Source organism: Sturnus vulgaris, chromosome 2, assembly GCF_052056855.1.
Source record: "Sturnus vulgaris isolate bStuVul1 chromosome 2, bStuVul1.hap1, whole genome shotgun sequence".
NCBI lineage: Eukaryota > Metazoa > Chordata > Aves > Passeriformes > Sturnidae > Sturnus > Sturnus vulgaris.
Window position 1 is genome coordinate 47,114,549 of NC_142244.1, and position 24,562 is coordinate 47,139,110.

The following is a 24,562-nucleotide window of genomic DNA, read 5'->3' on the forward strand; positions in this document are numbered from 1 at the left end:
ATTTTGGAGCTCCCGGAACCCTCTGGGACTTTTTCCTTTAGATATAAGCATCAGCCTCATTAATGCCTTTATAATTTATTCATCACTCTTTAATGTTCTGTTAAATTCCTCTCTACTTTCAAAGTTAGAATTAAATATGTGTATGAACCATGTTCATTTCTGACTGAGTAGAGACCCTCCAGGAGCTGAGTAGAGACCCTCCAGGAACTGATGAATTCAACATTTAGCTGATGAATGACAGTCAGTCCCTTGCAGTAAGCTCAGTTATCAGTTAGATTATGAATTTTAGAGGGGGGAAATGATGGGCTGTGTTTCTTTATTGTGATCTTTCATCACTGATGTCAAAGGGTGCAGTACATCTGGTGTCAGTGAACTAATACCAGGAATGCATGTTATCTTTTAGCTTCAGTAATGAATCTTATTCATGTTATGGCAGGAGATGCAGTAGGACCCATGTAGTTTGGAATCATTAAATCTGCTCAAGCTGGTAATGGAGCAGATGTTACTGTTCAACTACAGCTTCTGGACAGGAAGCATCCACTGACTCCAGCTCTTCTGTTCAGACAAAGGTAAGAGGACATCATAAATAATTAAGGGCTAAAATCTACCCAAGTAATAAAGTTTTAGATTGTTCTGATTTTATCAGGCACTACTTCTGCACACAGACTGGAAACAAACTCTCAGCTAATGCATGCTGAAGTCGGTGCCTCTGCCTGCCAAGGATGGGGAAACAGCAGCAGAAGCACTGTAGAAACTGAAAGCCTCTGACTTCTGCATATCACAGCAGCTTGGATTTCCTGGCCAAATTCACAGGGACCAGTTAATCCTCCTTTTGGCCTTGTGTCTAGAGACCACACTCAGTAGTCACCTCCAGTGGTGAGGAGATACTGAGAAAGATGAGATATGGGAAGAGCCTTGACAGCGTCCCCCTATGATCCCTCTGCAGCTGCTGCAGGGAGAGCTGACACAACATCAGGGGCTGTCAGCACATGATGCTGAGGAACAGTGGCAGGTTGCAGTGCCCCTGAGCAAAACGTTTCCCCTCTGGAGACAAAGGCATGCTGCCCTGCAGTGAGAGGGGACTGTAGAGATGAGAAGTCTGCCATCTCCAGGGATGTAATTTCTGAAGTGCTGAAAGAAAGCAATTGCTAACAATTTTCTGTGAGAAACAGCATGTGAGTTATTGATTGATTCTTACTGTCAGGTAATCTGAGCACAAACTTTCTGTGAGGAAAGGCCAAAGTGTCAAATACACATTTCACTATTTTCAAGAACATCTACATCAAACTGATGACGGGCAGAACTAGAGTCCCCTCACTTCATGTAATATATGCTTCCAAAGTTCAATAGCGTTGTCATATAATTCAAGGGTTTGCTTCAATCACTATTCATAACTTCTGTTAGCACTGGAGTTGGGAAAATAATGAAAATATTATTCATAGAATGTATTAGTCCCCAAATTCCATGAATCTCATTGAATAGATAATTCAACTATTATTATCTCTCTTCCCCCTCACTCCTCCTCCCTTTCCCCAGGGATTTTCAGATGACTACCCATGAGGAGGAACAGCTGCAGATGCAAGTGCTGACCCAAGATGGAGATGCTGCAGCCGTCCTGTATGACCCAGGTGCATGAATGGTGAACATCCAACACACAGTATGTATGGCTCCTTAATTTAGTTTTATGTGTGGGACCCAGAAAGTTCTTTCTGCACAAAAGTTCAAAATGGCACTAGATAGGCATAGACAACTCAATCACATCTTGAATACTTAAACAAATACACTTTCTTCAGAGGTAGATAGTACGCGAGGTGGCCCTTCTTGTCACTCCCCAGGGATGGAGTGGCAGCAGCAGCTTCTGCTTGGTGTCTGCAGCTCAACTGTGCTCTTGCTGCTTCTCTGAAGGTGTCATGCAGGAGACGGGCAGTGCTTTTCCAAATTTGTTGCAGCAGTACTGAAAACTGTGCTCTCTTAAAAATAGTATCTATTAGGATAATTTTATAAGATCAAGGCTTAAAAATTGGATTATTTGCAGTTATTGACATTAAAACTGAATTCTTCATCCCCTCTGATGAAGGAAAATTTAAAAGGCTGAACTCTCTATCCTCTTGTAGAAGTGTCTATGGCCTTCACATGTTTGCAACCAGGAAGATTCTTGCGACGGTGAATGCCCTGTCTGTACCTGCTGAAGGGTGGGAAAAGACCTGAGAGCCACATGCACTTTATGGGGCAGAGTATGGGGTCTGATCAAGAGGGCCCTGACCTGAAACTACCAGTACCAACCTGCCACAGGGCAGCTCTTTGGTCAGGTCCCAGCACCGCTCCTCCTCTTCATCTAGGCAGTCTAGGTGTCACATTTGGGTAGATGCTTTTCACAGCATCTTGTACAAGGTGACACATGGACAGTGGCACCGAGTTCTGCTCTCTTTCTCATGGCTCAAAAGTAACGAAAGACAGCAGGGAAAGCCTCGAGCTTATAAAATTATCTTAACAGATACCATTTATAGGTATAGTGCTCCCAGCCTGCAGACTCAGGAACCCACAGGAAGAAGGGGAAGCCACGTTTCTTTCCTCCTTTTTAAATGAGTGCTCATTTCATGGTAGTCCCTGCAGCTGCTTGTCATAGGTGCACAGGATGAACCTTGTTAGCTCACCAGTGAATTCTTCAGCTGTGTCCTGTCTGCACAGGATAGAGTTTGGTGAAATACATCTTTTAAGCACAGCATGGGCAGAATTGCTCATCACATTCACTAATTTCAGCCAAAAAAGAGACAAGTTGTCTGGCAATGCCTCTAGTGATGAATGTCTGCAAAGTGGGCTGTAAGCACAACCCCTGGAATAACACCAATCTTTCTAACTCGGCACACTCTGGTTTACTTCAAGCTCTGACTAAAACCTACCATGAAGCCAGTTTGAGCACCTCATGGGTGCCTCTTCCTTCATGAGATGGGAATTAGGCTCACCATGGTTGCAAAGTGGACTAGAGGGCTGCACGTGTGTCCAATGAGGAGATTAAAAACCCCTGGCTGACCTGAATGGACCACATCTGATCATGGGTGTGAATGTAAAGCATCTTCTCAATCACATCTTCCATCACAGGAGGAGGAGTAGAGCCCACGTGAACCAGAGGGGCTGCAAAGGTCAATATTTGTCTTGTAGGGCTCAGCACAATGCACAGAGTGAAAGAAACATTTTCCCCAGCACACCTATGCTGCTGTAGTACAAATTGAGACTGTTGTAGGCTTGTGGGTTTGAGACATAAATTTCTGCATGCATACAAGACCTGCAAAGCCCAGACCATGGTGCTCCAGGGCGTCCCCCAGAGAAGCTCCTGGGAGGGAGCTGCAGGCATGTGCTGCTGCCATCCATCCTTGGCAAGACATGATGGCTCTCTCCCTCTTGCAGCCTCACCCCACGTTGTGAAACGCTCCCCCCAGCCTGGGACCTGCCTTCACGCTGCTTGAGGATCGCCTGTGGCTGGAGGAGCTCGGCTTTGCTGCTCCTGCCTAGTCCTGTGAGAGTGCTGAGGCAGCACCATGGCAGCCTGTACTCCTTCTTTTCCTGTAAGAGCTACTGTGTCCTCTGCCACAAGGGAAAAACTGCTCAGCTCAAGAGGTTTTAAGCAAATCAAGATCAAAGCAATTTTGAGATTATTTTTAATCACGTATAATTAACAGGCAATCAGTGAACTGCACATGCAGGATCAATATCAGTAATATGACAGAAACCACAGCACTAGATGGCTATGAAATATTAATAACCACCTACAAAATTCAAAATAGACTTTATACCTAATCCCCTAAATCTCTAACCCCACAGTGTGCATATCTTTGTGCACACCTCCTCCTCATAGGCCACATGGGCCACCAACACTCTACTCCTCTCCTAGAAATGGGGAATCCTCCACTCTCACATTCTTCCTGTGAAAAGTGGGTGCTGTCCAAGCCCACACTAGTGACAAAGACCAACCATGAGCTCAGACATGGGCACTGAAGATGTGCATCTCCATATACTACATATCTCCACTACAGCATCCCACACTGTCACCCCATCAGAACAGGACAGGATAAACTGCTTCACTTAGAAGGGACCTACAATGATCACCCAGTCCAGCTGCCTGACCACCTCAGGGCTGACCAAAAGTTAAAGCATGTTATTAATAGCATTATCCAAATGCCTTTTAAACATGGACAGGTTTGGAGCACCCACCAGGAAGCCTTCTCCAGTATTTGACCACTCTTTTGGGGAAGAAATGCTTCCTAATGTCCAGTCTCAACCCCTTCTGGCACAGCTTTGAACCATTCCCACACACCCTGCCACTGGATACCAGGGAGAAGAGCTCAGCACCTCCCTCTCTACTTCCTCAGGAAGCTGTGGAAGCAATGAGGTTGCCTCTCAGACCCCTTTTCTCCAAGTAGACAAGCCCAAGTCCTGAGCTGCTCCTCACAGGCCATTCCTTGCAGCCCTTTCATCTGTTTTGTTGACCTCCTTTAGATGCATCCCATCCTTCTTAAATTGTGGGCATGGAGCTGCAGATGTTCCTGGAGGTGAGGCTGCCCCAGTGCTGGGCACAGGGGGACAATCCCATCTTCTGCCTGGCTGGATGTTGTCCTGAGGCACCCCAGGATGGGCTTTGCCCCAGGATGGGCTTTGCCCTCCTGCCTGCCAGGACTCACTGCTGGCTCTCCCTGAGCTGCTGCCCACCTGCCCCCCCAGGCCCCTCTCTGAAGGGTCTCCAGCCACTCCTCTCCCAGTTTACACCTGTGTCTGGCACTACTCTGTCCTAGGTGAAGGAACCAACATTTGGACGTGTTAAATTTCATCCCATTAATCATAACCCAATGCTCCAGTCTATCTAGATCCCTCTGCCGGGCCTCCTGTCCCCTGGGAGAGTCAGCAGCACCTCTCAGTTTGGTATTATCAGCAAACTTGCTAATGGTGCATTCACCTCCTGCATCCAGATCACTAACAAATATATTGAACAGAACTCACTCTAGAACTGCACCCTGAAGGAGCAGCACAGGTGACCAGTGGCCAGACAGATGTAGCCTCATTCACTACAACACTGAGCTCTGTCCTTCAGCCAGTTCTTCATCCAGCACACCATGAACCCACTCATCCCACAGCTGGACAGCTTCTCCCTTCATCCACCAGACTTCTCTGTCTTCTTCTTTTCTGCCATCCCTCCTCCCTGGCATGGAGAACTACCTTGCCTCTCTGCCTTTTCCTCATACCCAACCTGACCAAGCCCTTTTTGTCCACAGCCATACTGTTGTACCATCCTTTCCATGTCTTTAAACCCTGGTCCTGTTTCTTCTTCTCCTTTTTGGGGAAGAATTCAGTCATAACCATATAAATGTCTCCTGGGCAGGACTGAGCTAAATATGTCACACACCTGGAAATCCAAAAATACTTTCCCTTTCCAGATTTACAGCCTTCCAGATTTAACAGAAAACAAGTAGACTTCTGTCCATTTTTGCCCAGAACATCCTCTCTGAAGTTGGAGAAATTGGAAATGCTCTTGAAAAAGTATTCTGTCACAGTCAGAGACCAAAGACATAGGGCCAGAAAAGCATCATCAAGATTTGGCAAGCTCACTCAGTTCCTGTGTCTTCTCTTCTACTGGACTCTTAAAGGGAGGGCTTTTAACTCCCATTCCTTCAGACCAGGCTGATTTTCAGAGGATATTTTTGTGAGGTGTGTGTGTGTGTATGTTGTGTATGTTTGTGTGAATGTGTTTGCTTTCCTGTAATTACTGCTGTAAATGTAGTGTTCAAGAATCAGGATTACCATTCAGTCATATATTGCTAGGCATTTGACTGCAAAGACACACAGTTTGCATTTCTCATCAATACTTTCTAATATGTTTTCTTAGTCTTATTCCTAACCATGTACTTAATATACTTTTTTTTCCATTATTTTTTAAAGCAAATTCCCAAATGCAAGTGATTAGTATGAATTACACAGCAACAGTAAGCTAAAGATATAAATAGTCGTCAGTTAGTAATTTGTAAGAGATGAGGATTATTTTTTTAAATGGTACCCAGTGAATGGTCAATTCTCAATTAACAGTGTTAGGAGAAAATGCTGAGTATTGTCATATGGCTTGATTTGTATAAATGGGTCATGGAATGGCCTTTCTGTAGGTCTCTGCACCAAAAGGTGTTTGCTTCACAGCTGACTGCTCTTCCCCCAGTTTCCAGCCAAGCAGAAGACAATTCAGAAGACAGTTTTTGAGCTGATCCTATTTTTGGATGGTGTTGTACAGTTTGACACATTTTGTATTTAAAGGGGATGGCTATCTCCTATTGCGTAAGCGAACACGGTGTGATGTATGTGGCCTCGTGCAGCAGATGTGTCACTAAACCCCGTGTGCATTGTCACTGACTGGGCAGGCAGCACTGGAGATGGCTGCTGCTGCTGCCTCATGATCAGCTGCACTGGTTAAGTTTTGTGAGGCATGTTCACACTGTACCTGAGACATCTACCTACCTTTCCCTCCCTTTTTATTTCCACCTATTTGACTGTCCTTTCTGAAAGACCTCCAGCCCTTATACCAGTCCTGCTCCAGGAAAACATTATTTACCTATGGATAGTTTGGAAGCAGCACAGCAGATGTGGAGCGTCATAGTTGGCGTGGGTGCCTCAAAGGTGGCGGAGATACTGTGGTGCCAGAGAGTCACGGAATTGTTCAGGTTGAAAAAGACCTTCAAAATTATTAAGTCCAGCCATTAACCCAGCACTCCCAAGTCCACCACAAAACCAAGTCCCCAAGTGCCACATCTATGTGTCTTTTAAGTACCTCCTGGGATGGTGACTCCACTGCTTCTTTGAGCAGTCTATTTCAAAGCCTCACCATCCTTTCCATGAAGAATTTTTCCCAAAACCTCCCCTGGTGCAACCTGAGGCTGTTTCTCCTTCTCTTGTCACTTGTTACCTGGGAGAAGAGGCTGACCCCACCAGGCTACCCCCTCCTTTCAGGCAGCTGTAGAGTGATGAGGTCTCCCCTGAGCCTCCTTTTCTCCAGACCAAACACCCCCAGCTCCCTCAGCTGCTCCTCACAGCACTTGTGCTCCAGACCCTTCCCCAGCTCCGTTCCCTTCTCTGGACACGCTCCAGCCCCTCCATGTCTTTCTTGCAGGGAGGGGCCCAGAACTGAACACAGGATTGGAGCTGTGGCCTCAGCAGTGCCCAGTACAGGGGGACGGTCACTGCCCTGCTCCTGCTGGCCACACCATTGCTGAGCCAGGCCAGGATGCCATTGGCCTTCTTGGCCACCTGGGCACACCCTGGATCATGCTCAGCTGCTGTTTGCCAGCACCCCCAGGTCCTTTTCTGCCAGGCAGCTTTCCAGCCCCTGCCCCCAGCCTGTAGCACTGCCTGGGGTTGCTGTGACCCAGTGCAGGACCCAGCACTTGGCCTTGTTGAATATCACACAATTGCCCTGGTCCTTTGGTCCAGCCTGTCCAGATCCCTCTGCAGAGCCTTCCTGCACTCCAGCAAATCAACACTCCTGCCAAACATGGTGTCATTTACAAATTTACTCGGTATGCACTTGATCTCCTCATCTAGATCATCAGTACAGGTATTAAAGCTCACAGCCCACCCTCCTGTCCCCAGAGCCTAGACCCCTTTACCTCCTTCTCCTCTTCCTTTATAAAAAGATCTTCTTAAGCTATGAGGATAGTCTGAGTGCCTTCCTTTCCTGAATGGAAGCCCATTATTTCATGCAGTCAGAGACAGCTCAGGCAAGAAAGAGTTTCAGTAATTCATTTTTCCTTTCTTCCAATGCAGCACGAAAATCCTATCAAAAGGAAGTTGATTATTTAAATGCCTTCTCCATCTGAATTGCTCATTCAGAGCTGTTTCTTACACCTCAGTCACCCTGAGGTTTTTCCGGCTTTAAGCAAACCTGTCATGGTTTTATATTATTTACCAAATAATGCTGCTGCTGACTATGAATTTATTAAAGAGGTACTAAAGACAAAGGAGCCTCTGTATTACAATACAACTTCAGTCTGCACTGACTTGAAAATGTATTGTGCTGAAGATAATCACATGGAGGGCAATTATAGAAACTGAAGAGGATCAAACAGAGTAATAGGGACATAAAAGGAAACCTGCATTCTCTATACACTACTCCCCATGCATATGAATGCTTCCCTTTTATCTTATTTTTAAAGACATTTCAAATTACACAGTAACTACAAATTCAAAAGGATTTTTTCACACAAAATTATCTCATCTTTGCCACTTTCCTGAGTAACATTGGAGCAGCTTCCCAAGGCTGGCAAGTTAACCTTCTCTGCAAACACAGGATAAGTTTGTACAGGATATGGTGTAGTTCTTTTTGGACTCAGGCCTTGATCTTGAGACTTCTGTATGGATCAGAAGAGATGATCAGTGTGGGTTCTTCTGGTTCTATTTTCTCTGACAAGATATAAATGATATCTTGGGCAGAAAGTTGACTGATGTGAATATTATTAAAGTATCAATGTAATTTAAATCACTGGTCAACTGACTGAGAATGCAGAGAAGTGTAAGGATAATTATGTGAGTTAGTTATCACTTATAGCTGCCCTAGAAGATTTGTCCTACCACCTAGGATGAAAAATCAGTGCTAGTCATTATAGCCTGACTTTGGGAAGTGCAAAAAAGTGGATTGGTGCCCAAGGAAGTACGTAGTGGCAGCTGCAAAAACACTACGTGAGGAAAGGTGATTAATAGGCACAGGAAGAGCCTTCAGTTCAAATCTGAATCAACTCTGCTTAAAACCTGTAGGCAAGTAGGGAAGTCTGTGGAGCACACAGAACTGCTTTTCCTTGTAGAACTTGCATATGGAGGCTTCCAAGGGTGCATGTCTGTCTTACTGGAATTTGGTACAACAGGATGATCAGGGCAGAGAGGCAATCACAGACACCATTTCATTGCCTCTTCAAGGAGAGCTCCATGGCAAAAATCACCTTGAAACGAGAGTTTTTCCATTTTGACCCACTTTCCATTGGGTCAAAGCCCATTTTTCTGGTGCACTGAGAGCCAGTGAAAGGGAGCAGGGCTCCCCAGGTGTCCTGTGCAGAGGAAGCTCATACCTGCAAGAGATGCCAGTGGAGAGGGGAAGCTACTAACTGAGGTTTAAGAGTCTCTAAGTCATCCTACTAAAATCATCCCTGTGTACTGCATTTGTAGTTAAATTCTTCCAAGCTGTTCTGGAAAATGCTGGTATATATTTTCTTTGTAGCTTCTAGCAGACTGCTATTCTTTGTTTGTGTGAGGATTTACAGGAAGCATTTTCTCACTATTATGCTGCTGTTCAACACAATATTTACCAATTTAAAGTCATCGTAACAAAATGCCAATCTTGCACCTTGCAACTTTTACCTTGCTTGCTTGTCAGCAAGGTCAGTGCATAACTAGAGCCTCTTCAAGTTCACATCAAGTCTTGAGACTCACTTCCATGGTCTTGGAGGTGCCTAAAAAGTTGTATTTGGCCCCTGTTTTTTTTTCCTTTATCATTCTCAATCAGATTCAAGGATCAACTTGAGTATTGTATTCCATGAAATTGAAATGCCAGGAAGTTTTTGTTGCGAAAATCTCTCCCTCTGTCTATTTCTGGAAGCACATTTATGTGTCATATGTGCCTATTTATAGACCTCTTAGAATACATTGTTAACAGAAAATAATATTGCAAGAGAAAGGAGCCACTGTTTTTCATACCTGTGCACCATGTAACATAGACAAATTAATCATCTAATCAAGCAAAAATTTGAATAGCATGCTTACATCGATTTCACAAATGATGTTTTTGTGCTTTGGATCACATGAAAAATGGAAGTCCTTTATATCTTCTATGAAAAAGGACAGTGTCTCTTGGGAGGTCACTGGGGATCATACAGAACATGATGATATGCCCGTAGTAAACAGTGTACAGCAGACATCAGTGCAGGGTGAAGACCCTTCCCTGTGTTCAGCTCCCATGAAGGGGATGTCCCACCAGCAGCTGTGACCCACAATGCCTTTGCAAGCAACAGAGATAGCTTCTTTTTGGCTGATGAAACTTTCTTTTCAACATTTCCCTGAAATAAAGTGTGTGAAAGAAAAAGCATAGAAGAAAGATAAAAGAAACCCCAAACTTTCCATTTTCCTTGGTGTTCTACTGATTTATGTTGCCTTGTTTCTAATATTTCTTTCATTGCTGGGAACCAGCTCTAACTGCTTGGCTACTTCCTGGGAGTAATGATCAAACCAGAAGATGTGCTTGCACAAGAGACAGATTTGGTGTCTTCATTCACTGAAAATGTCTGTGTTGGTCTGGATATACACTCCTATGCATCACAGCCTTCTAGGCAGAGCTGAGTTTGAAGACATAAAAGTCTTGGGTTATATTGATACCACCAGTCATTAATTGGGAAGATACTTTTCTATTTAAAGGGGAGGATTAGAAACACAGGGTCTTATTCAGTGTGATTTAATCTACAGGGTCTCTGGGTTTCCTTTATCATCACCAACTATTTATATTTATGCTGGAAAATGTATCTTTTGTCACAGAAGTCTTGACAGTGGGCAGACAACTGCACACCAAGAATCCTTTCTGACAGCCTGATACTTCCATTTCACTCTACCATGTGTTGCCTCCTAATTTATATGTGGTTAATTTGTTTCAGGCAGAGCCTTTTGTTTTTATACAGTACCTAAGAAAATGAGGGGATGGTCACACTGAAGACAGAGGCACTATACCATGCTCTGATTGGCGAAAAGGGAAAGATAAGTAATTGGTACTTTGCTAGGATTGCATCTGTCTGACTTCCCAATGACTCACTTCATTAGGAAATGAGACACTATGAATACATACACACACACTTGGATTACTAGAGGATAGGTTAACAGCTAGGTATATACCAAAGATTCCTCCTGGCTGTGGATCATAGCAGCTGAGCCTGATTTATTATCACTAAGCCAGATGCCAAGAGATTATTCTGATATACTGGGAGCTGGAGACATGCAGAGGAGTGAAAAAATACTATTATGCTTCTCAAGATATGTTGTGTGTGAATGTATTTGTGGGTTGCCTTTGTGCATTCTGGTTGCAGAGAGGTAACTCTATTGACATAAAATATTCAGGGTAGAATTGGACACTTAAAAGATTATTCATAATGTGTTTTAGAAGAAAGCAGCAGAGAGTCGGTTGGGAAAGCATTTGATTTTTTCGGTCATAAAAATAGAAGAAATTTCTCCTTTTCTCTATCACTTTGTCCTGAAGTCAATACAGGGGTGTTCACAACTGCATCCTTCCTTTTGTGATGTTTGACACATTAATCACAGCTCAAATTAAAAAAGCCCTACAAACAAATAAAAAACCAACCCAAAACACAAAGATCCACACGGGTTTTCTCCTGTGATTTCTAAAGCCTTGCCAACACCCTGTGCAGTTCTGCCATCTGCACTGTAGATTGTGTCTACATGTGTCACCATACCAATGACAGGGCAAACGTGCATCATCAGTGGTGCCACTGGAAAAGGAGGAATTATGGCACACCTTCAACATATTCTGAGTTGGGCAAGTAAAACCCTGAACACAAGAAAATAGTGGTGAAAATGTTGATCACTTATTTCGTGGAAATGTGACTTACATGCCAAATTCATCTGGTGACTAGCATCACCCTTCCTCTCAGGAAGGAAGGCTTCAGAGTATTTTTCAGATTTGATTAATAATTTATTTGGCATCTGGAAGTCACAGCAAAACATCTCATATGGAAAGGGAGGGTGTAAATAGTCTGCTTCTGCCAGGCACTACTTGGTTATTATTCACAGCTAGAATACTATTAGTAGAATATTTGTGTATTTAATATTTTAAAGAGCAGCTCTGGCACTTGGGTTGATTTCAGCATTCTCGAGGCTGTGTCTATACTACAGATATTGTCATCTGGAAGACGTGTTCTCATTGCCAACTGAGCCAGCCAGGAGAGGATTTTAATACCCAGGGAAGCAGGCACTAGAATAAGGGAAGATTATTGTGAGCTTGGTGCATTTTGAATGAAGGATGTCATCCATGGAAGACAAGGGGAAGCTTTCCAAGCTGACTTGCAGTGCACACAGTCTGCCTCCTGTAAACAGGGCATTGCTGGAGCTCAGGCCAGAGCACATTAAATGGAAGAAAGTTGCTTATAGATTTTACAGCTGTACATGTGATGTATTTCTGTCTTTCTGCATTTATCACTGAGTGATGACCTCAACCAGGTTATGAAAGCTCACCTGACTGTCTTCTAGGAATTCACCTGATAGTATAATGCAGTATTTTAACCTACTTACAGTGCCTGCTGCTTACTTGCTGTATGCTATCTGCAGTATTTCTGCTCAGAGTTGTAATTCTGTTTACCATCCATCTGTGTGAGACCAAGGTGTTAATGGTTAGTGACTCAAACAAGGGCCATGTGGGAGGCAGCAGGTGCTTTGCTGAGGCCAGGTTTGCACTTCCCTGAAACTGAAACCCAAGGGGAGAAGCAGAGTTTTTTTGAGTGTGGTGGCAAAACCTCTGGCCTGCATAGTACAGTGGCTACAAGCTGGGTTTTGAACCAGATAAGGGAAAAGGCCAGTGAGAAACAGATCCTGTGAAGGATGGTTAGTGCTTTTTGTCACACAAATGACACAAAATTAGAATTACACAACTGGCTCATTTATAAAACTTCCCCTGTGCCCCTGGGAAAATATTGGGACATTCACATGCAGGCCTGACAGTGTTCATCCCTTCTGATGAAGCATAACTGGCTCAACTACACTGACATAAGAGTCAGCTGTCATGCCTTAGAAAGTGTCATAAATCATCAAAGATCCCCAAAATGCCCCCAGACTCATTTCTGGGGTCTTCCACCAGACAACTGAGCATGACCCACAGCATTCCAACAGTGTTTAACTGCCCACCCATCCTACCCATCCTCTCCAGGGGAGGTACCTTATCATTCCCACCTTGCCTGAACATATATTAACCCATCAAACTTTGTGTTTTCCTACGCTTCCCCCACTCCCAACAGATCAAGACTGGGACCAGAACCTCAGCCAAAAGATGTTGAAATTGCAACAATCAAGTTTCATCATTGGATCCATAGGTGGTGATATCTTACTAACTCTTATCCCTCCTTTCTCTTTCTTTCTTTTCCTTATGTATATTCTTAAGCAATATTTTTATTCTTTTATATTGCTATAATAGTATAGATAATAACCAAAATGGCTACATGCCTCCTTTCCATTGCAACCAAATTGTTCTAAAATAAACCCTATACACACATATATATATATATATATATATATATATATATATATATATATATATATATATATATATATTTCTAAGCACCAAGCATTCAGTGTTGTTTCACTCTAATCTGCCCCAAGGAAGAGCCTGAGTTACCCTCTCTTTTGGGGGCAGGTGGAGACACCACCAAACACAGATTCTTATGAGCTGCTAGAAGGTCTCATTTTCTTATCAAGAGGTTTTTAATAAAAAAGGATATTTAATAACTGAAAAGGGAAAGAAAACCACTAAATGCTGAGTCATATTCAAGCTACAATAATTTTTTTCCTTTTTTAAGAGACTGAAGTTGCTATAGCTGAAAAGCTTTAGTTGCTGTGCTCAATTCTTGGCTTTCACCACCACAACATTCAGAGTGCCTAAGTCTGTATGCCTAAATCTACAACTTGACATACGACAGTATCAGGAACCAAACATCCTCTTCTGTTTATTTGAGCCTGTCATGTGGATTATACCCTCATTACTATTGTTAACCACTTTCAGGGGATAGCATCCACTGTGTCTAATCCAGACCAGCTTTCTCCCAGGTTACATTCTGCTCATATGCAGTCCAAGATACTGAAGAACAATTTGGCTGGGGTGCAGAGATGGACTAGATGACCTCCCAAATTCCCTGTGAAGATTTGGTGTGCAAGGGTGGTGGCTGGGAAGAACAGTGATCTGAATAAGACACAGAGTGTCCAGACAAGGCTATGCTGAACCTTGCAGTGGCAATCTTAAGGATGTGAACCACAGATGCCTAAACAATCATCTGGACCTTAGGCAGTACCCCAGAAGCAAAGATGACAAAGATGAAAAAGGAAGCAAACAGGAGGTGAGCAGTGAGCTTGTGGCAGTCAAGATTTACTGAGCAATCAGATTGCTGTTCCTTTACCCACAGTGCCTCTCCTGGCTAATTTCACAGCCGAAATGAAATTGCCAGTGAGAAAAGCAGTGCAAGCATGCACAATGTGCTGTGATTAGAAAGGGCACTGCTGGGGAGAGGAGCATCAGATCAGCCAGGCAGAAGTTTTCTGTGTATTCCCTCTGCCTTTTCTCCTGAGAGGTGCTTGCCTTTATTCTCGGCTCCTTTGCTTTCAGTTCTGTTGTTGCAACTTGCACCTCCTCTGTAAAATGTAAAATGTAGTCTCTTTCAGTGTGATGGAGGCAAAGGGAGCTGATGTTCCTTCTGCTCCTAGGAGGATAAAAATGCCTCAGCACTGATTCTGCATGGCAGGGAGGGGACAATCCAGGTCTCAATAGCCAAAAGAAGTAATACAGTTACTGAAATTTTAGTTACCCCTGCAAGGATACACATATTCAACAGTGTTGTGCACCCAGCCGTGTCTGGATAGTCAATGGGGAAAACAGGTAGAATTTGTTTAGATTAACACTAAAAAGCACTAAAAAGGTAGAAAAAACAGAACGTATCTCTGTGGTGTTAAGTTGCCAAATTCCTCTTTTTAGAGAGTCAGGAAAGCAAGAACTTAGGAAAGACGATCAGAATTTGTGTGTTTAACCCCTTCAGCCTGGTGAAGGATGAGCTGTATTTCAAAGCAGACTTTCAGAAGCTGCAACCAGTGATTGTTTGTATATTAATCCCCAATAAATATTTTCAGGATGAGTGGCACAGTTCAGAGTTATGAAGAGGGGCAACACCCTGTAAAGCACTAAGAAGCAAGCAAGCAAGCAGATACAGCAGAAAATGCAATTATAGTAAAGACAACTTTGAAAAGAAGAGAGACCTTACAAGCCAGGGTTACTTTAGCCTGCAGTAAGGGAAGATTAATAATGAACATAGATTGCTCAAATGAATCATATCATAATGGATGCCCTGAATGTCTTGTGATGGATGGCTAGACAGAATTTAGTGCCATGAACACTGGTGATTGAACTGGCATACAAAAAAGGTAGGAAGGAGTTTTCGGTCAGAGAAGGGCAAAGGCAGCATCTGTCAGTAGGAGGGCAAAACTCACCTTCTGGAGAGCAGCCATAGCCTCCAACCTGTGATATGGGGGAGAAAAACCAATGAAAAGAGAACTGTCAGTGCTCGGACAAGGGCAGCCACGTCAGACTGCACAGAGACTGATGGATGTGCTCAGGAGGAATCTTTATCACCTGGAGCTTCACTGTGGGAAGCTGCAGTTATATTGGATTAGGAGCTTGCTCAAAACTGCTTTTCTGCCCAGTGGTGGGCTCAACCCAAACAACATTTTGAATTTGCAGTTTGGGTAGAAGCCTGAGCATTCTGCTCTGATTCACAGACAGAGATAAGACTATTAATAGATGCTTTGTTTGTCATATTGTTTTCCTGAAACAGCAGTGGCTCTTCAACCTACTGGCTAAGGTAGCAGAGTTTGCTACCTGGCACCTGATAAATGCTATGTCTGTGTTCCTGGGGCATCTGCCACTAAGTAAATTCAGTGCAAGCTATTAAAACTTTGCTAGGTGGTGAACGAGTGTCATACAGGGCTGGCTGGCTGGACCAGAGCAGCCACAGAGGTTCAGAAACTTCCCCCTTCCTCTACCAGCCCCACCAGGGCCAGATGTATTCCTCTCTCCTGTCTCTCTTCAGGCCATGAAAAGTCTGGTTGGCCCACTGGGAAAAGTCAGAACCTCTGAAACTGGTAAGTACTAAAAAACAAGAAGAAAAAAATTGCAAATTTTTTCTGCACTGGTGATAGGCACAATCTAAAAAACCAAACCAAACCAACAAAAAGCCCCCCCAAAAAGAAAGAAAACAAAAAAGAAACAAAATTAAAACAAACAAACAACAACGAAAAACAACCCAACAAAAACAACCTAAAGCAGCAACAACAACAAAACAAACAGAAAGTGCCTCTCATTACCCTCCTTGCTGGATAGAAGAAAAAGTAATTAAAAAAGCAGCAGGAGAACAGGGTGTGACACAAAATTGCACTGCACAAAACATGGTGCCTTTCTTCTTTTTTTTGAAGATTTTGTGTATGTTTTCAAGTCGTACCCAGCAGAAGCTGTAGAGTACAAACTCAAATAAGCTCCTAGATATGGGACCAGTGTTTCTGCAAGCGTGAAGAAATGGTGACATTGCCAGCTGCACTATGACTGTTCTTCTCCTGATTGCAGCATAACCTGATGACCATTGTAGCCATTGATAATGGGGAAAGCAGCTTTAAAAAGTGAGGAGGAGAGTGTATCAGCAGTGTTAGGATGCCATTCCAGTAGCAACACTTAGAATGATGACAAATTCACAAAGTTGGACAGGTCACCATGGGCCTTCTTTATATGGTACCTGTGTCAGCACACCACGGGGGCAGAAGAAAAAAGGGGGAGGGAAGGAAGGAAGGAAGGAAGGAAGGAAGGAAGGAAGGAAGGAAGGAAGGAAGGAAGGAAGGAAGGAAGGAAGGAAGGAAGGAAGGAAGGAAGGAAGGAAGGAAGGAAGGAAGGAAGGAAGGAAGGAAGGAAGGAAGGAAGGAAGGAAGGAAGGAAGGAAGGAAGGAAGGAAGGAAGGAAGGAAGGAAGGAAGGAAGGAAGGAAGGAAGGAAGGAAGGAAGGAAGGAAGGAAGGAAGGAAGGAAGGAAGGAAGGAAGGAAGGAAGGAAGGAAGGAAGGAAGGAAGGAAGGAAGGAAGGAAGGAAGGAAGGAAGGAAGGAAGGAAGGAAGGAAGGACTGTACTAAAGACATGGGAACAGTGTAAATAATAAATACACCAGTAAATAGCATGATTGTTGTCAACCTATTGCCCAAACATGTTCCATGATTAACAGTAGAAATGTGGCTGCATCAATTTCCCTGCTAAAAACTGCCACATACACTGGAAACATATGACCAAACTCTCACTGTGGTCCTGTAATATATGTGAAGTAAACTCATCCCTTCAAATCAATTCTTAGGCTGGTACAGCCTTCCCTTCAGGCATTGATTCTTTGTCATGTGTGCCGTATCAAAGGTATGAAACAAAAGAGCAGCTGGAAATAAATGGAAAGTCTGAAGACTTCACTCTGAAAAGCAGCTCTACCGGACTACACATTCCTGTATTCAGCAGATCTGCATCTATGTCAGTCAGATCCTCTCTCAAGTGATTAAAACAAGCTCTCACTCACAGAAGAGCTGACACAGCCCGTAAAAATATTTACATAATGCAGAAGGAGAATAATTTCTTCATTATGTTTCTGCTGTGATTAAGACTGCAGTAGGAGCTGACCACTCAAATATTCTCCTCCAAATAATCAGGGTCTGAGAGCTGTTTATAATTAAGAGCACCTTTCATGTTATATATGTGTCAGGGCTATGCAGCAGCACAGGAGCTGCTTTCCAGGTATCTCCAGGCCACCGTCTTTTCCACAGAAACAAAAAAGTCCATTTTTCTCAGTGGAAAAACAGCAGTGCTGGCAAGGACAAACATGCAGCAAACGGTCTCATACAGATCATAAGTCTTTATTTGTCTTCAGCTCTGCTTGGCAGAGCAAGTGGATTTCACATCTTTAAAAGCCCTTTGCTTCAGTTATCATTTATAACCCTGGCTATATTTACAGGTTTCCTGACTCCTTCTGTGCACACCTTAAATGAATTTATTTCTGTGTTTCTTCCTTTTGTTTCACTCCACCCCAAATTTTCCCTTTCAGCAAGGTTGTTCTGAGGAGACACCCATTTGGGGAAGAAACCCTTGTCTGATTTTATGAGGATATTTTGAATGTATACACAGTCTCTGCAAGTGTTAGTGTGTCCACCATGTCCTATTTTATTGGGGTTTTGATGCTTAGAGCTGGGCTTCCACATCTGCTTTTGGACGCCTAATATGGAGTCTGAATTTCAAGCTTGTAAATCATGTAAATATGTCTTTTTGTAGATTTCACTGAGATCAGAAATAAAGTCCCAGAAGTGTGGTAGAATAGAATAGAATAGAATAGAATAGAATAGAATAGAATAGGACCTTTAGCATCATCTAGTCCAACCATTAACCCAGCCAAGTCCCACACAACCATGTCCCCAAGTGCCACATCAACACAACTTTTAAGTACCTCCAGGTTTGGTGACTCAACCACTCTTCTGGCAGCCTGTTCCAATGCTTGGCACACCTCTCTGTGCAGAAATTTTCCCTAGTATCCAATCAAAACCTCCCCTAATGCAACCTGAGGCTGTTTCCCCTTCTCTTGTCACTTGTTATCTGGGAGGAAAGGCCACTCCCCACCAGGCTACCCCCTCCTTTCAGGCAGCTCTAGAGTGATGAGGTCTCCCCTGAGCCTCCTTTTCTCCAGACCAAACACCCCCAGCTCCCTCAGCTGCTCCTCACAGCACTTGTGCTCCAGACCCTTCCCCAGCTCCGTTCCCTTCTCTGGACACGCTCCAGCCCCTCCATGTCTTTCTTGCAGGGAGGGGCCCAGAACTGAACACAGGATTGGAGCTGTGGCCTCAGCAGTGCCCAGTACAGGGGGACGGTCACTGCCCTGCTCCTGCTGGCCACACCATTGCTGAGCCAGGCCAGGATGCTCAGCAGAGGTATAATAGATAAGATTTCATCTTGGTCTCATTTCTAGGTTTGAATTGTTTAACTGTAGCAGCAAAACACTGCAGTAGGGCCTCTGTGAGCCTCCTAGCTATAAAAAACCCTAGATGATATCTATTAGTGTTGCTATAGAGTCAGAGTAGCATTTTAGGATTTAAAGAGATATATGATATCACAGATATTTTCTGTCTGCCCTAGAAAGAGATATGGACAATAGGGCACTGGAGTCCATTTGCAGGTATGGGAAAGTTTAGGAACACAGGGCTCAGAAACGTGCTGATGCCTCTTTGCTGGCCTTGGGATTTTACTATAACTGGTTGGCAGCACCTTATACTGAGGAAATTCAGGAGATGGGTTTTCCACCAAGAAAAGCTGTGGAGGGTTGCTGAACATATACAAAATTCCTGCCTTAAAAAAGTGCTGCCTTTCCATGTCAGAATAGAGACCCTATTCAGCTGTGGCAGAGCTGCACACCAAGTAATTCCCTGGGAGCACTCTCTCTGTAAGCACTTTGGGGTAGTCAGACAGAAGGGAAAGAAGGGATATAAGACGTGAGAAAGGTCACTGAGTGTGTGAAAACCAGTGCTGTCTTACACATGGGATTTGCATGTCCCAGAAACTGACAGTGTATAAGGCATCCCAAAGGCTGATCAGGGGACTGAAGCAGTCCTTGAACTTTTAATTCCCATTTCAGAGGTAGGTTCTTTCAGCTCCACGACAAACATAACTGTCCTTTTTCTCATATTGCAGTAAGGCTGAGCTTAATATTCTTGTTGCCGAATTACTTTATTTGGCTTTGTTGCTTTTACATTGTCAAGACTTTATTTCTGTTCAGAAGCACAGATCTTCGCCTTGTTGCATGCTGTACTAATCAAGCTTTTATTATGTATTTTTAGATCCTCCCCACAGTGTGCAAAGATCTGCGGGGCTCCTTTAGCTCAGAATATCAATAAAGCTTATTGCCAATGTTCCTGGTAGAGGTACTGCATCTACTTATCCTGGTCGTCCCTTGGAAAAATTAAATTGTTGCAGTGTAAGTGCAAGGTTCAAGGTCCACTGCATATGAAAATAGAATTGATTGCTCCCAATGAACAGAGGCTTGCAGCTCTTAAGAACATTATACGATAAATGTGTTGGCACACACTATGCATTTGGCATGCTAAGTAGTTCACTGAACTACTCTCTGCAGCATATTTTAATGAAATGCTGACAGTTTGGCATCTTATTGGATAACTGCATTCAGTGGCATTGGTCACAAATGGAAGGCATGCAAAATACTCTGTAAAAGGTGGCAGCTCCTCCACAGCTTTCTGCTGTGTGTTACTACACTCCTGGAATTTATCAGAGCCAGCAATTAGGAATCAGTAATGAGCATATGGTTTCCCCTCAGTTCACATCTAGAAACTTCTGCCTCTAAGCAACTCTACCCCAAAAAAATAAAAAAATGAAAAAGAAAGGAAAATTAAAGGATGCAAAGCAGTTTCCTAAAGAATTTGGCTTTGTCTGTTGAAGGTATGCCATTAGCATCCCATGTTAGACAAGATGTGAGAAAGAGCAAGTTACTGATGGTGGGGCTCTGCCTCTCCCTGGTGTCCTGCCTTGCTGGCTGGTGCACAGGGCAACGTGGCCAAAGAGGTGGGGAGCCACAGGGCCATTCCTGACTCCAGCAATCTCTGAGATGTGGACAACACTGGCACAGAACTTGGGACTGGATGTACTGGTCCGCTTCTTTTCTGTGCCTTTTTTTTTTTTACTGTTCTTGAGGAGAGGATTTACTTATGACAACAATATTTTTAAAAAAACCTTTAATCGCAGGTGGGATTTTTTTAAGCTAATATAGTTTCCCAGTGGAAGTAATCAAACTTTACGGATAGTTTTTCCTATCTTATATCCTCAGCAGCTGCTAATCCTACAAGTACCTGAGGTTTCCTTCTAGAATGATGTTTTTCTTTCATCCACTGCGTCAAGACTAGAAACAAATAAACTGCTAGCACCTCTCTCCCAGGATGGCGACTCGCTTTGCAAGTCTGGAGACGTGGCCCTGATTCCTTGTATTCCTGGTGCCACCCAGTGTTGAAAGACTGGAAGTGGCCCTGCAAAGGCACAGCTTGGGAAGCCACAGGCGACCCGTGCCTCTGGCACGTGTCCTGCAGCCAGGACCTCGCTGCTACCTGTTGTCACCGTGCACTGAAGACCTTAAACCATCTTCTTTCACAGACAGCATGACTTCCGCTTCCTCCGATGAAATGTAGTATATAGTAGTAGTGTACTACTATAGTATTAGAATATATAGAGTATATTGCTATATAGTGTATATATATAGCAATATATATATATAGCAGTATATATATTATATGGTATATTATGTTAATATATTATAGGATACTACTACAGTAGTAGTATACTACTTCCAGTAGTATATAGTTCTTCTGCTCAAGTTCTGCTCTTTTCCTGATTAATACTAAAAGGAAACTTTTCACTAAAATATTTCAAGGCTCTTGGTCACAGATATTAAGGGGGTGGTATTATCTATCTCTTTAATGATGATTTTGGGGATCAGTCACCCCAGACACACTGTTACCCCACTGTGATTAACTACCCTCACATACAGTTTCAGCCAAGAGGAGTAGTGTGGTACCTCCATCACATCTCCAGAGCTTTGCAGACAGGTAAGAGACAGGTCAGTGCATGTACATTTCCAAGTATTGTCACTAGAAGTCACAGGAGGAAAGTTTACTCTTTATTTAGTGATCAGCTGATAGCTTGTTGCTTTAAAGTATGAGAAAATTATTTGACCTAAGAGGGGAGCATAACCATCTCTAAGATTGGTACTGCCCACTTCCCAGATCCCAAATCTAACTTTTCCCCATCTTTCTTTTCCTTTTTTTCATATGGATCTTGGCTCCTCCAGTGGTTATGATCTGGCTTCAAGGGCCAGGGAATGTGGCAGACCATGATATAGGACAGCATGTAACTGGCCTATTGCCCTGTGACCAGCCAGACCCCCACCTTCACTCTCCTTTGTCAAAGGGTTCCTGCTCCTCAGAGAGTCACAGAATATCCTGAGTTGGAAGGCACCCACACTGTATCCCTGAGAGTGTTGTTCAAATGCTTCTCAAACTCTAGCAGGCTTAGTGCTGTGTGCACTTCCCTGGAGGGTCTGCCCAACCATCCTCTGGGTGAAAAACCTTTCCCTTATATCTAACACCCTCATCCCAACAGCACATGGATCAGCTGTCTCAAGTTAGCCACAGAGGTAAAAACACGTTGGGGCTTCTGGACCGTGTTAAGTGGTTTCTTCTTGTTTTTCCAGGTTAACATAAGTCTCCCCCTTTTGTTCACTTTACAGTCTTACCTTGGCCTCAGATCCCCACTCTGCTAGTTATCCAGTGATTTCTTTCCTAGGTCTTCACAGAACAACCAAAGAATTGTTATTGCTGAAGGAAGACATGGTTCTGCCCTATATCTATTTTACTCTTTTAGAGGCTGTTACATAGTGGTCACAGAAGTTAGAGTGGCCCTTTTATTGTGTTTTACAGTACTTATTCCCTATTTCATTTATACTGATTTTGACACAAGCCTGTCTCAGCAGTAACTCGCTGCACTGCCATCAGGCAGTCTGACAGCATGCATAAGCCTAGATTTGCCATCCAAAACCCCAGGCAAATGAACAGTCGTGGGTTACAAGGAGTGGTTTTGACTGAAATGCCTCACATGCAGCTGTTAATGCATGGACACTGGTATAAACTCTCAGTTGCAGAAAGGCCTTTTCCAGTTCTGGTTCCCATAAGGATGCTAGCAGCAGTACAAAGCAGCAATAAATCCATCAGCCAGTCAGTCTATAAATGCATTGCATAAGCAGGTAAACAAACAAGTACTAGGCACCCTAAAACACTGTAGATATTTTTCCCTTGTCAGGAGAATCAATAGGGGGTATAGGAAAGGTCACCAACTGCCTGGATAAATCTCATCAAAAAGCAACAGCCGAACAGCAGTGGCTCCCTCAGAAGAGAAGGGCATGGTCTTTCAGGGAATAAACACAAAATTATAAGAATGCAATAAACCAATATTTAAGCATAAATACTATAAACTAAGAAAATGTTGTAGAAAAGGAGAATACTGAAAGCATTGGTCTTTTTTCTTGGTTTCTTACAGCTGCAAAGTCTCTGTTCTCTTTTGATACATAGAAGAGGAGCTCTGGAAGAAAACGCTGGTCCAACCAGATGGATACAAGTATGGATGTAAAGTAATAGCTTGTCCCTGAGGAGAAGGACTTGGGGGCATTGGTTGATGTGAAGCTCAACATGAGTCAGCAATAGGCACCCACAGCCCAGAAAATCAAACGATTCCTGGTTTGCTTCAACAGATAAATGGCCATCAAGGTGAGGAATCTGATACTATCCCTCTACTCTGCTCTCCTGAGATGCCACCTGGAGTACTGTGTACAGCTCTGGGATCCCCAGCACAAGGAAAACATGGACCTGTTGAAGTGAGTCCAGAGGATGGACACAAAAATGATCAGAGAAACAGAACTTCTCTCCAATCAGAAAAGGCTGAGAGAGTTGATGCTGTTCACCTGGAGAAGAAAAAGCTCTAGGGAGACCTTCAAGCACCCTTCCAGTACTCAAATGGGGCTTACAGGAGAGATGAAGAAGTACTTTTTGCAAAGACATGTTAGGGAAAAGGGTGATGGCTTTGCTTTAATCTGAACAGTGTAGGTTTGGATTAGATATTAGAAGGAAATTATTTACTGTGTAAGTAGAGAGGCACTAACACAGATTGCCTGGAGAAGCTGTGGATGCCCCATCTCTGGAAGTGTTCAAGGTTGAAAGTGACTGAAAAATTTGATCTAGTGGAAGGCACCCCTGCCCATGGCAGGAGTGTTGGAAGTAAATGATCTCTTAGGTCCCTTCCAACCAAACTATTCTATGATTCTCTGAGCTAAAACCCGTGCACCAGGAGTGCTCAGTGCATCTTTGTTACCTTGTTAAATATATGGATTTTAATAAAAAGGTTATGGTATCAACAGCCAAAGTCTTTAACGACTCTATAGCTATGAAAACAGGAGTTAGTAAGGATAAATATGGCCAAGCAGATGGCTTTTATTTAGGAAACTAAATGACATCCCCCCACAGTCCCTTTATTAGCAACATTATATAAGTAAACAAGTAATTAACAGCAAATTACTGGAGTAGACAGTAAGCACCTGAGGATAAATTGCTCTAAGTGACAAATAACCTTCACAGAGAGACATTAAATTAATTGAGGCGATTGAGTTAGTCAGACATAGAAGAGGGGGGTGCTGGACTATAATTTTTGCTTGGGATAAAGGGGTTCTTGCCTGCTGTCCTGTGACTGTCCTTCAGACTGCAGTGTTTTCAGCAGTACTTACTGAAATACTGATGATATTTGAATAAGGTGCTTGTATGAAGCTTCTGAAGTTTTCATATGAGGAAAGTCTTGGTCCATATTGAGTAGCTGATAAGTTGCTTGGTGCCCTTTGCCAGCAGACGTTCACTTGCTTTTAGCAGCCTGCAGAGGGGAGACAGCACTATGCATGTCTGTGCTGGCTAACACCTCCCTGCAGAAAAACACACAGAGCTTTTAAACTCACAAGTTGTTGCACTTTCTCAGTCTGAAAACATGGGGCGCTAAGCATGTCCCAAGCTACCTATGGACCAGCTTGTAGCTCTGATTAAAACTATCTAGAAAGACCTGAGCTGGGCAGCCTCAGGAGCAACCTCTTATTCTGTTCTTCGGGGCAAAGTAATGTGCAGTCACTTAGATTTGTGCAGT

The 24,562-nt window shown here is 43.5% G+C and overlaps 1 protein-coding gene across 11 annotated transcripts in view; it reads left to right on the forward strand.

The window, feature by feature from the left end:
- The window catches only part of C2H11orf87 (chromosome 2 C11orf87 homolog), a 166,855-nt gene extending 143,061 nt beyond the window's left edge, over positions 1-23,794 (forward strand). For 10 of the 11 annotated variants that reach the window (XR_015801358.1, XR_015801354.1, XR_015801357.1 and 7 more), the window contains 5 exons: positions 437-569; positions 1,537-1,657; positions 10,686-13,100; positions 15,858-15,909; positions 22,922-23,794. The gene's annotated coding sequence lies outside the window, so the exon portion shown is untranslated. The remainder of the gene's footprint in view (positions 1-436; positions 570-1,536; positions 1,658-10,685; positions 13,101-15,857; positions 15,910-22,921) is intronic. The other variant, XR_015801364.1, reaches the window with a different exon arrangement.
- Positions 23,795-24,562: the final 768 nt, after the last annotated feature.